At 36.8% G+C, this 12658-nt stretch overlaps 1 protein-coding gene across 1 annotated transcript in view; it reads left to right on the top strand.

The window, feature by feature from the left end:
- Positions 1 to 450: 450 nt before the first annotated feature.
- The window catches only part of TMEM184A (transmembrane protein 184A), a 759325-nt gene continuing 747117 nt past the window's right edge, over positions 451 to 12658 (top strand). The window contains exon 1 of the mRNA XM_044089548.1: positions 451 to 945. The gene's annotated coding sequence lies outside the window, so the exon portion shown is untranslated. The remainder of the gene's footprint in view (positions 946 to 12658) is intronic.

Raw genomic sequence — 12658 nt, 5'->3', positions numbered from 1 at the left:
CAATAACTACGCACCATACAGTTATTCAAAAAGCAGCTAAAGCAACATCTCAGAATTGAAGTAAAATGCAAATGTCTGGGTACAGTTATCTAATGTAGTACAACTTGTAGAAATGAGAAATGTAGGAACTCACCAGATGACTTCACAATGGTGCCTCTCTTAAAATAATAACAGTATTGTGTTCTTATACACACTTTACTGTGTGTTATGTTTCTCATAATACTTATTTGTCATGTATATAAGGCTAACAGTTTCATTCTGTGTAGTTTTATTTATTCCTACAGTGCCAATACTGTATATAAACACATATTTATAGACATGTAGCACCAGAGAATTAAACAGTAGGTGGCAGTACTGAGCTAACTTTGCAAATGTTGCCTCATTGTCTGTATACAGGAAGGATACGCCCACCTCACATACATAAAGAGATCTTGGGCCATCCCTGACAACCTGTACTTGCTGATTTGAATTACCTGTTGAACAGGTGATAGAAGAAAACAGTAATGAGTAGCAGATCAAGTTTGGCAAATTAGGGTCTCCTGACAAGACAAAATAATTGCTCTTACACAAAGGAGGTTTACCTTTAGTGTAAAGAGAACATTTTTTTTTATTTTTGATCAGAGACTTGCAGCAAGTCAGCTTGGTGTTAGCAAAACAGGATTTGCACGATGCAGATATTTCTTTTTTCTTACTCGAGTACTTTTGTTTAAAAATGTGGATGACTTAATGGAAGAGTAATAACCTTCTCAAAGTTTTAAGGACAACAATAAAGATTAAAAGGAGGTACAGTTATATATACAAGTGGGATGTGAGACACTGACTTTTCATTTTTATCTATTGGACTTCAGACTCTGTCTGGAGAGGAAAATTTCCTGATTTACCTTCGCAGAGGAACTCACATTGTGAGAGAGAGGAAAAACATGGAAGAATGCGCTTCTGCTTGAGGTAGGCAAATACCCATTTGCAAAAGAAATTAGAATAGAATTTACAGTAGTATGTAACTAAAAAGTATAATATTATTAACCCATTTGCTTTGGGAGAATGAAACATTAGCTATAGGTCACTGTAATGTGACTAGAGTTCTTTTAGGTGTGGCACAGAGACAATTAGATCAGGTTAAGTTTCAGCATGCTGTTTATGACTAAAATGCTTTTGTTACATTTTCTTATATGATAAATGACAGGAGATGCTGACCTGCTGAGTAATTTGTCGCTAATGAACTATGGCATGATAACATAATTCAACTTTTTTCTCAAATGCACTAATACCTAATGAACTCTACTGCCAGATTAGAAAATGACACCTGTTACATTATTATGTACTGCATGAATAATATTTAATCACATCACTTTGTAGCTACTTTAATAAAATAAGGAAGTCAGTCCTGATGTACTGCTAGTAAAAGCAGTACAATGTTAATTCACATATGCTGAAATGTTAATTAATAATTGCACAAATTAGGAGTATAGTCCTTCTCTGACTTCCAGTCTAATTCTGATTGTTTTGCATTTCCCTTCAGAGCAGAGTGCACAAGTAAAAACTCATGGCATTATATCTGTGGTGTTCTCCAGTTGTGTTATTCATCTGTATAAATATGCTACCTTTCAGTGTAAAGCAGACCATTGTCCAGTGGAAGCCAGGCATATAACCTTCTCAGATTAGTGGCAGTCTTGGAGTTGATAATCTACACAGCTCCATGGGTATACTGGAACAACAGTCTTTTGCATACAGGGTGCAGAGGGTTTGTTCGCACAAAAAGTGTTGATTTGCTGTTGCTTATTTTTTTTAATTTTTTTTTAGGGAGGATTTTTAGTGGTTTAGACACTGTCACAACATGGTCCAAGGGACTGCATTAGATTCATGCTCATTATTCAGCCAACACCTCCGGAAAATGTCTCACATCATTCCCCTCCACAAGGGCAGCCCCTCTAGAGATATCTCTAATTACTGCCCCATTGCCATCCTCCTACCCATACCTAAAACTCTAGAGAAATGTGTTCACCAACAACTCCTAAATCACCTTACCACTAATAACCTACTATCCCACACCTACTATCCCACACCCAGCATAGCTTTAGACCTAAACATAGTACCAACACAGTCTTAATATCCTTTACTGACACTATTCATCACCTTAAGAATAATGGCCTACTAGTCTCGGCAATTTTTCTGGACATGTCAAAAGCATTTGACACTGTCTCCCACCAACTTCTACTTAACAGACTTGCCACTTACAGTCTCAGTCCATCAACAATTATGTGGTTTCACAGCTACCTATCAAACTGTTACCAAATCAGAGAACAATCTCTCTCCTTTACTGCCAGTATCCACTGGAGTACCCCAAGATCCATACTTGGACCCCTCCTCGTCATCATATTTACTAACAGCCTAAATTCAGCAACATAACTCGCTACAATCATACAACACGTAGATGATACATCTGTTATTTGCTCTGCCCCTTCTCAACAAGAACTTTAAGATAAGACTCAAAAATAATTTCAGGAAATTGAAACTTACCTATCTAACCACCAACTCATTCTAAACCCAAATAAAACTAAGCTAATGATTTTCACAAACAAAACTTCTAAGCCCTACTCTCCATATCTCTTTATTCAATCTGCCAATGGAACCAAAATTGAGCCTACAAATCACACCAAACTCTTGGGTGTAACAATAGATGATGGGCTGAAATTTGGTATACATATTTCCCTAACAAACAAAAAAGTCCATGCCAAACTCGGATCTCTCTACAGGACCAGACCTTTTCTAAAACACCAAGCCAGACTAGCCACAGCTAGATCTCAATTTCTATGTACCCTTCTGTACTGCTCACTCATTTTTATAAACTTGTGCAAGGCTGACCTAAATTACCTAGAATCCTGCTATAATAAAATAGCAAAGTTTGCCAGCAACCATCCCCATAAAACTCATCATTGTTCTGTTCTTCAACAACTGGATTGGCTTGAGCTTCCTAACCTATTAACATTAAACCAACTTACCTTCACCCACAAAATTCACAACCCCAGTTACTGTCCTGCACTTTCCACGTCCGACCACATGTCAATACCAGGTCCCTTAGGTCTTCGGACTGACTACTGCTAAAAATAACCCAGTCTCACAACTACCAGGGTGACTCCCTCTATTCAAATAAAATAGTCAAGACCTGGAATGCTGTCCCTCAACACATACAAAACTCTTCCAACTATTCTTCCTTTAAAACAAAAACAAAAGAATATCTCAAAACCACCTGGCTCTGAACCTGTAGCTCTCCCGGATAATTTTCCTCCTCCCTAGTAGTATCACAATTCTCTCATCACCCTTAATCACCGCAATCCTATTTTTTCCTCCGTATGAGTTTTAAACTTTTAGCACAAGCCCTGTTAGACTTTAAAGTACTGCAGTGATCAAGAATCTCTTTAATATGCTATGACTTATGTCACTTATGTCACTATGTAATTTTTCTTTTTCAGTCAATTTTGATAATTATATGTTTCTTTGATTTTGTTGTGGTCTATGTTAGTGTTCAAATAGTTATCTACATATCAGTACATGAAATGCTGTATGTTGTGCTATTCACAATAACTTTTCTTAGTTATCTTACTTAATATATGACTACTGGTGTATAAATTTAGATCTTACTAACTGTATTATTATTACTGTTTGTGGAGATTTTCTCCCTGGGTCTCAGCTGAAAACAGGCTCCTGGCCCAGTTGGACACTGCCCAGTTAATAAATGTAAATAAATAGTAACAAATAAGTATATATACATATGGTTACTATCAAAATATGGAAAATCAAAACAATTTTCCACTTTGTGATTGAATTCGTTAATGAATTTGGTAATACAGAATTACCAAAATGTCAGGAAATGGTAACCATGGAACTGACATTCGAACACCAGACGTTCCACTGTCGAAATTCCATATTACTGGTAATGTTTTTTCAGGAGATAAGCCCCCCTGCACCCCCTGCATTATTAAATATTCCAACTCCGAGATTGCACCACAGTGAGGAAAAGGGTAAATTTCACAATACCCACTGAAGTGCGATCTGTTATCAGAACTTCGATCCCCCATTAAGGAATGCACACAACCATTCGCTAATGAGGATTTGAACATTGCCAGATTGGCATTAAGGAAACTGGAAAACATGCATTCAGCCATCCCAGTTTTGCGTAAGAGCTGTTCCACATATTGATAGTAAACCTACTAATATATTTATACATATATGTATATATATATATATATATATATATATATATATATATATATATATATGTGTGTGTGTGTGTGTGTGTGTGTGTCTGCCATACTTTCAATTATGCAGAGATGAAAAGTTTGGCATGTCTTATCTGTGCTTCTGGTTACAACATTTACTTTTTAATTCTTACCTGCCAGTTTCATACTTGCCTGATGGAACATATAGTAGGCACACTATAGTTATCTCAGTCAAGTTCTACACTTTTTCACATGAATCACTAGTCATAATTCTTATCTTGTTAGGATAACTTGAAATAAAATCTAGGAAAGACATTAGACAGGAACTACACCAGACAATAATGCCAGTGTAGGTCAGTACTACATGTACATATAAGAGAAATACCCTTTAACATCAAGCATACTGGTGTATAGGCTGCCTTGAGTAAAGAGAGAAAGAAAGATATGATTTCAATAATTATTCAGAGCTTCTTTGCTATTCCTTTTTTTTTATTTATTTTTTTGCTTTTAAAAGCAATGTATATTAAATTTGCCCAGGGTAATACTGCATATATGAATAGATAACAGTGGGTTATAATCATTTCAATGGCTGTAACAGTATCTGCTTGTGGTGCTACATCAATCCCTTCTGGGGATTACTGAAGTCCCATTCAGCAACCATTTGAAATGTCTGACCTGCTCGAGCAAGTCCTGAGATGTGGGGATTGAATGGCCAAAAGAATGGATTTACATATGCTAAGTCCGAGATGCCATTTCTCTGACTATTCCCTTTACTCTGAGATATGGCAATCTCAAAGTTGGTATATATAAATTCGGGGGATTAGGAGGATTGCTACCCACATGGAGGATGCAGGAATGTTTGCCTCCCCCCCCAAAAAAAAGAAGTTTTAAGAAGAGTGATTTTCAATTTGTTGTTCTCTGGGTTTGTATTTTTTTTTTTAGCTTTTCAGCAGTCAGCATTTCGAGTGCTGACATTTTAATAGTGAGCCACCGCAATCAGGTGTGTGAACAATGTTCTGTTCAAAATAAACTGATTGCTCCATGGTTTACAGGGATAAATCTATGAGTTTGTCCCCAGATCAGACAACCTGTCTTTGACCAGTGGCTCAGGTGCTGGGTAGCTGATGCATGAGAAGTGGGAACGGAGTTATAAATGCCAGCTTGATGACTGGAGGGGGGGTCGTAAGTGAGTGACAATTGATCCAGGAGGACCATAATCTACACCACCAGCAACACATAATACTGCAAATGGAGACTACGTATGGGAATATGCGTACACCACATCACACAGACATGTAGTGACATCATAGCCTTGTTAGCAGAAGGAGAGTAAACAAAAGTCAGATTATAGATAGTACTGATCCTGAGTAAGCAAACTATGTGCCTTCAGAACTGTTGTAGAAGCAGGGGTGACCACAATAAAGTTTAATGATTTGGATTATAACTCTCCGGAGCAGCTAAAAACAGTGCCCAGCCAATGGTCATTAATCTGGTTTACTGTTTACTAACAAAAAAGTGAGTTGTCATAGCTATTAGTTTACCTTTCTAGGTATTTTCCTCTTTGCTTTCTATGAAGTCTTTTGGGCAGCACATAATGATGGTTTTATAGCATATAGACATAACTCCAAGTGAACTCGTATTAAATTCAAATAGAGTGGTAGTCACAAATCTATGGCAGGCAGCTTAAAGAGCTGATGAGTAATTACCAGCAATTTGGTGAAGTGAAAGTATTTAAAAAAACTTACAAAAAATTTAAGAGAGAGAAAACTATAAGTGAATACTATTAACGTGAGTGTAAGAGAAAACATATCCAACAACTGCACCATAATATGGGCTTGAAGGATCCAAATACTTTGCTGTGGTGGAAATCATATATATCTAACCTTGAAACTTAAAGTACAAAATAGTAATAATGATCAAAATTGCTTGGTAAAAGTAAAAGATAGACATTTATTCTATGTTAAGCCATAAATTGATTTTACCCCACCTGTTTAGTGAAAGGGGAGACCTAGAAGGGCTATCGGAGCCTAATTCAAGTTCCCTGAGCACCCTGAGTAACTCTGTAGGGTTCTGAATAGCTGGACAATTCCTAAGTTTCCATTTTCTGGTTTTATATTTTTTTGGCTAATAAGACTATTAAGTTGCAAGCTGCTTGTAAATGACAGGGAATTCATCTCTCATTCAACACTCCTAGGAAATAGGTAGAGTGAAAACCTGATAGTCCAAACCTATACATGTGAGGACTATTCCCATATCCTCTCCAAAACAGCTGAAGCCTTGAGAATCCCCAGAAAACTTGGGTCCTATCTGCAACCCCTGTGATGAAACATCTCCAACAATGTTAGAAAACATCCTAGACAGTCTCAGGGGTATAGAATACTTAAAGAGGCACTGCCAACCAAAAAATAGTATCTCCTGGAGTGAGTGACATATCTAGGAAGTAACATAACTTTTGACCAAACAGAGGGTAAAATGGAGATTCCCAAATCACTCTACTACAATTGCCAATACCTTTCATTTGGTGACCATTTCATTCCAAACAAGAGCCTGTAGGCAATATAAATGGACCCCCCAATTTTCATAGCTATCCCAAGAGCTCACTCTCCATTTAACTAACAAAGGATGATATGGATTGTGTATAATTTAAGTTGTTGTACATCTTTCCATAGCTCATCATACAGTTTTCTATAGGTAATGTCAAGACTAAATTTATCCGACAATGCGGGCCAGGTAAGAAGAGCACTTGATGAAAAAAATGTGTCCAGTATCTTAGACTGGGACAGACCTTCAGGAGTCTAAAGGTTTGAGGGAGCAACCATTTCCACCTACATGAAATATCTATCAGTGAAAGATCCTGCCACCAGGCATGGACTTCTGTGTTTATGAGAAGGGAGTTCAAGGTAAACAGAAGATCTTGAATAAATCTCAATTGAGTGCTTTATGTATGAATTTCCTATTGAGTGGCTACTTATAAAGGCAATGCTGCCTCCGCCCCCCTCCCCCATCTAATAGGGTTACTTTCCAAGGAGCTGTCTATGTGTCAATCATAAGTTTCATTGCAACTTTGATTTTAGTGGCTTTTGCATACAATGTGAAATCTGATAGTCCAGCTCCACTAGTGAAGTCAGAAGGATCAACATATCCCATCCTATCCAATGTTGTTACCCTTCCCACAAAAAAATTTAGAATCAGCATTCTAAGTTTAAGAAATAATATATCCCCGGGGAAAGGGAGCCCCTGTACAGCATACAGCAGGAGATGAAGGATAAATCATGTTAACACTTGAATCTTCTGTTGTATAGCCAATCTTGGTTTTCCCCATTGGTCAAGGAAAGTTCTGTTTTTTTGAGAGAATGACAGAGAAGGTAGCTTTGACTGATTCCTGAATGGAGTCATTCAATTTTGCCCTTGTGAAAAGGGGTAGATATATTTAACATGGTCAAGGGGCTCATAAGAAATCCTGTTTCTGTTTTAGAGGTATTCATTTTATATCTTGAACATTCACCAAAGTTACTCAGGATACTAAATAGTAAATCAAATTCCTCTTTTGGTTGAGTGAGATATAGGAGCAAATTGTTCACATACAGGGCTAACTTAAATGTCTGTTGCCCTATGTTATATCCTTATAAAGGGGATACTCATAGCTTTTCTGCCTTGGGGATAAATTAGTGTCAACACAGAAAATTATAAATAATAAAGTTTGTTCAGAAAGACCTAATGGGCCATATACCAGCAAGGAAAGCATATGAGCATGCTCCTTGGAGATTAAAATATTGCCAATTCTTGATAGGGATTTAAATCTGGGAGACAGTCAGATATCCCTTTTATCAGGGAGTTTTAATGCATTGTGCATATCTATCACCCCCATCATTTGAAAATATCTAACCAAGAGTTTCCCAAAGTGGAGGAAGCCTAAGTAACCTAGAGCCTAAATTGATTTCAGCAGAACAAACAGTATTCCAGCCCCCCACAAAAAACACAATTCCTTCCTGAAAGGAAACTCACTCCCTAATAAGTGCCACAGCTTCAGAGTGGGGGATGACTGGTGGTAAATAAATAGAAAAAATGTAACTAGATTTCCACTTATATCCCTTTAATCCCACCAAATCATCCATCTGCATCAGTTAGCTGTGCCCCCAATTTAATGAGGCCCATTTAGTACCTAAAATCATAGCACCTCTCCCTCTTCTCATGTGATAAGAGGCAAGGGCCCCTGTTGCATAACAGTTCATAAATTTCAAAAGTTTATGGGTCATAAGGTGGGTATCTTGAAGCATTACTACAAGGGGACAATATTTTCTAATTAAAGAAAAAACTCTGGCCCTTTTCACCAGATTAGTGAGCCAATTCACATTCCAACACAATAAAATAATTATCTACTAAATTTGATAGTCAGTGTACCATTAGGTATCAGGGGTATTACAAAGTAAGAAAGGAGACCAACGTGACCCATAGTAGTGAGGGCAAGCTGGGTCAATAAGATATTAAAAACAACTGCCAGCAGCACCACATTAAAATATTTGGATAAAAATTTCAGATACTATGCTGTGTAACTCCAGTATATTAAAAATATTTGAAATAGCAACAAACTATTTAAAAAATGCTTAAATAAGCTTCCAATGATGTGGTTAGCTACCCTTAGTACCACACAAAGTAGGCACTAGTTGCAAGGCATAGTGTGTTTGCTGACATCCTTCTCTCCAACTGCGTAAGACCTCCCTCTCTCCCAAAAAAATGACTTCTCATTTTGATCTGTTCTTCATAAAATGTATGTTTTTCTGGCTATTCTCTGAGTACTGCAGTTATTTAATAATGACAACTATTTGAGTTTAACACTTTCACATTATTAAAAATACATGCCTATGTAAACACTATTATTCTAGCAATATTCTGTGCATACACGAGCAATATTTAAAATCCTGTTTCGGATTTGGGGCCTTTGCCCCTCATTACTTTTTGAATTTGTCTTTGATTCTTGTGCTAAGAGGTTGAGTGGCATTATTTTTTATCAAGGGCAAATGAGGTGTTCACAACAAAGTATAATTGCTGGTTTGGGAGTGTTTGTGGATGAAGGCATCATATATTCTAGTCATTAGCATAGTTAAACATCTGGTTTCACAGAACTAATGCACATTTGTATGAAAATACTTATGGGTTAGTGACTGTTTATGTGAAACAAAGTTGAAATTAAATAGCTCTCAATTGTCAATGAGTTTGTCTAATGCCCCAGGTTTGTTCCTCATGAAATTGTGGTTTCCTGGAAAATTGTTGACTAAGTAATGACAACCATTTGAATTTCAGACTTCAGGTTCTTCAAAAAATGCACTTCTTCTTCTTCTTCTTCTTCTTCTCCTTTCAGCTTTTTCCCATTAGGGGTCGCCACAGCAGAACAACGGTCCACAGAACGATTGACAGTGGAGTTTTACAGTGTTGAGTTACCAGCCCGGCACTCGACCTTCCACAGAAGGCACACGTATGCACACACTCACACCTAGGATCAATTTAAAGTGTCCAATCCACCTGCAGCATGTCTTTGGGATGTGGGAGGAATACGCAGCACCCGGGGAAAACCCATGTGACTGCAGGGACGACATGCAGACTCCACACAGAAGGCTCCCCAGCTGAACTGAACTGGAGAATCTCTTGCTGTGAGGCAGCAACACTTAAAAAAATTAGTAAGCAGGTAATATTGCAATAGGGAATGGCTGTCAAACTGACAACAGGTTCATAGTTACTAGGCATCTCATCCAAAGAAGGACATACTCAGGAATGCAGCACCCCTACCCCCTTTAAAGTACAACACAGTATCAGCAATCCATCTACATGCTGTGGGAGTAGAACCCACAGTCTTCTGCATCAAAAGTAAGTATACTACCTATTGTCCTACTAACACTTTTAACTTCTGTAGCACAATAGTGATGAACATTTGCTAAACAAAACAGTTGCTCTACAGACTTAGCATGAGGAGCAGTAAACTTCTCTTTCCTTGAAGCTCACGATTCCTTGAAACTGTACTGAAGCTCACAATTCCTTGTAAATGCAGTGAAACTTAATTCCTTGAAAATGCACATGAAACTCAGTTCCTTGAAAATGCATCATTATCAACCACCCACCCTTTTCCCCATTTTTCACATGGGTTGGGGTGTCCTGTTAACTGTCGTCATCTCCCTCAGTTAAATGCCACACTCCTGCCTTCTTCAAAACTCATGCCTGACTGTCTCATATCTCTCACACACTCCATCCACCTCTTTGCTGGATTATCTCATTTCCTCTTACCTTCTTTCTGTCTGTCCTAAATCTTCTCCACCAGATTGTCTTCTGCTTTTCTGCACATGCACTCGAACCACCGTAATCTGTTGTCTTTCATCTTTTCTGCAATTGGAGCAAAATGCACATCAATACAAAAACTTTTATTTTAAAAACTTGATATATCTATATATCTATCTATTTATATCTATATCTATCTATCTATATATATATATATATATATATATATATATATATATATATATACATTACATATTTATCTATATATATATATATATATATATATATATATATATATATATATATATATATATATATATATATATATATATATATATATATATATATATATATATATATATATATATATATACATATATATATATATATATATATATATATATATATATATATATATATATATATATATATATATATATATATATATATATATATATGTATATATATATATATATATATATATATGAGTCTACTGCTTTTCATCGAATACTACGTATTCGAAAAAGAGCAGTAGACTGCTCAGTTACGCAAAAGTGCACTTATTCGAAAGTGCACTTTCGCGAACACAGCTTCTAAGAACGGACCGCACCACAGTGGAGGACAGCAGGAAAACATGCTATGTCCTCCACTGTGGTGCGGTAGTTATGGACCTTAGAGTTAAGGCATGGGTCATGGTAAGGGGATAGCCCTACTAGCTATCCCCTTACCATGACCTATGCCCTAACCCTAAGGTCCGTGACTACCGCTCCACAGTGGAGGACAGGCTATCCTCCACTGAGGTGCGGTAGTCACGGACCTTAGGGTTAGGGCACAGGTCATGGTAAGAGGATAGCCCTACTAGCTATCCCCTTACCATGACCCGCACCCTAACCCTAAGGTCCGTAACAACTGCACTAAAATCAGTAGTAGCCCATTCACTGAAGCAGGTTTCGTGAAAGTGCACTTTCGATTAAGTGCATTTTCAGAACAGGGTCTACTGTGTGAGTTCAAGAAGTGTATTTTCGAACTTATACAGTAGACCCATATATATATATATATATATATATATATATATATATATATATATATATAGATAAACATGCATGCATATGGAATTACTTAAATTGATCAAATACAATTTATGTCGATGTGCATAATGTCAAAACAATTTGATCAACATTATGCTTATCAACACACTACTATGCAAGCTATACATGCTCCAAGAGTTAATCTTGGCACCGGCAAAATTTAAAAAAAAACAAAGAAAGCATAATTTTTTTGCAGGGGAGAAAGCCCCCCTGCTCATGCTAATTATATAGTCTAACTCTTTAATCTCTCAATCCCTGGGGAAAAGAATATGTTCCCTTACCCAGGGATTGTCGATCTCACAAGTCTATCAACCATCTGTTTTGTCAACCAAATTGTATCGATTAAACAAATGTCGACTGAGTACCATTCAGCAAAGTTACTGGGGCCCATATGTATCTATCTATCTATATATAATATATATATATATATATATATATATATATATATATATATATATATGTGTGTGTGTGTGTGTGTGTGTGTGTGTGTGTGTGTGTGCGTGTGTACGTATATGTGTGTAAAACAGCATTATTTAATATCTGTCCCTGATTCTGGGCCTTTATACTTCATTATTTTTTGAATTTGCCCTGTTCTAAGAGATTGAGATGTTTTATTTTTTTTTTTTACCACAGTCAGATGAGGTGTACACAACAAACTGACTATAAATGCTGGGTGGGTGTGGGATGTATCCGGGGATAAAAGTAAGTTATCATCTAGCTGATTTGATTTTTTTAAATAGTCTTGCTTTGGTGAACTAGTGAGCATTTATGTGAAATAAGTTGGGATACTTGGGTTACTATGTGTTTATGCGAAACAAACCTGAATTGTGTCCATACTTACTATTTTTACTATACAAATATATCTGAAATGTACATGGTCAAGAATGGGAATATGACTGCTAAATATGAGGGGGTATCTATGGATGAGAATGGCTTACCATGTTGTCAAGTTAAACGGTCATTAGTTTGGTTTTGCAGGGCTAATTTAATTTATATTAAACAGGTTGGAATACTTTGCCTTGGCAATTTTGTTTATTTTGGTTTGATATTTGAGATGCATACAGTCAAGTGGCTATAATTAATAGG

The sequence above is a fragment of the Protopterus annectens genome, chromosome 12.part0, assembly GCF_019279795.1.
Source record: "Protopterus annectens isolate FY-2018-M chromosome 12.part0, PAN1.0, whole genome shotgun sequence".
Classification (NCBI taxonomy): domain Eukaryota; kingdom Metazoa; phylum Chordata; order Ceratodontiformes; family Protopteridae; genus Protopterus; species Protopterus annectens.
Note: the sequence above shows the minus strand (reverse complement) of the source record. Positions and strands in the feature narration are given on the sequence as shown.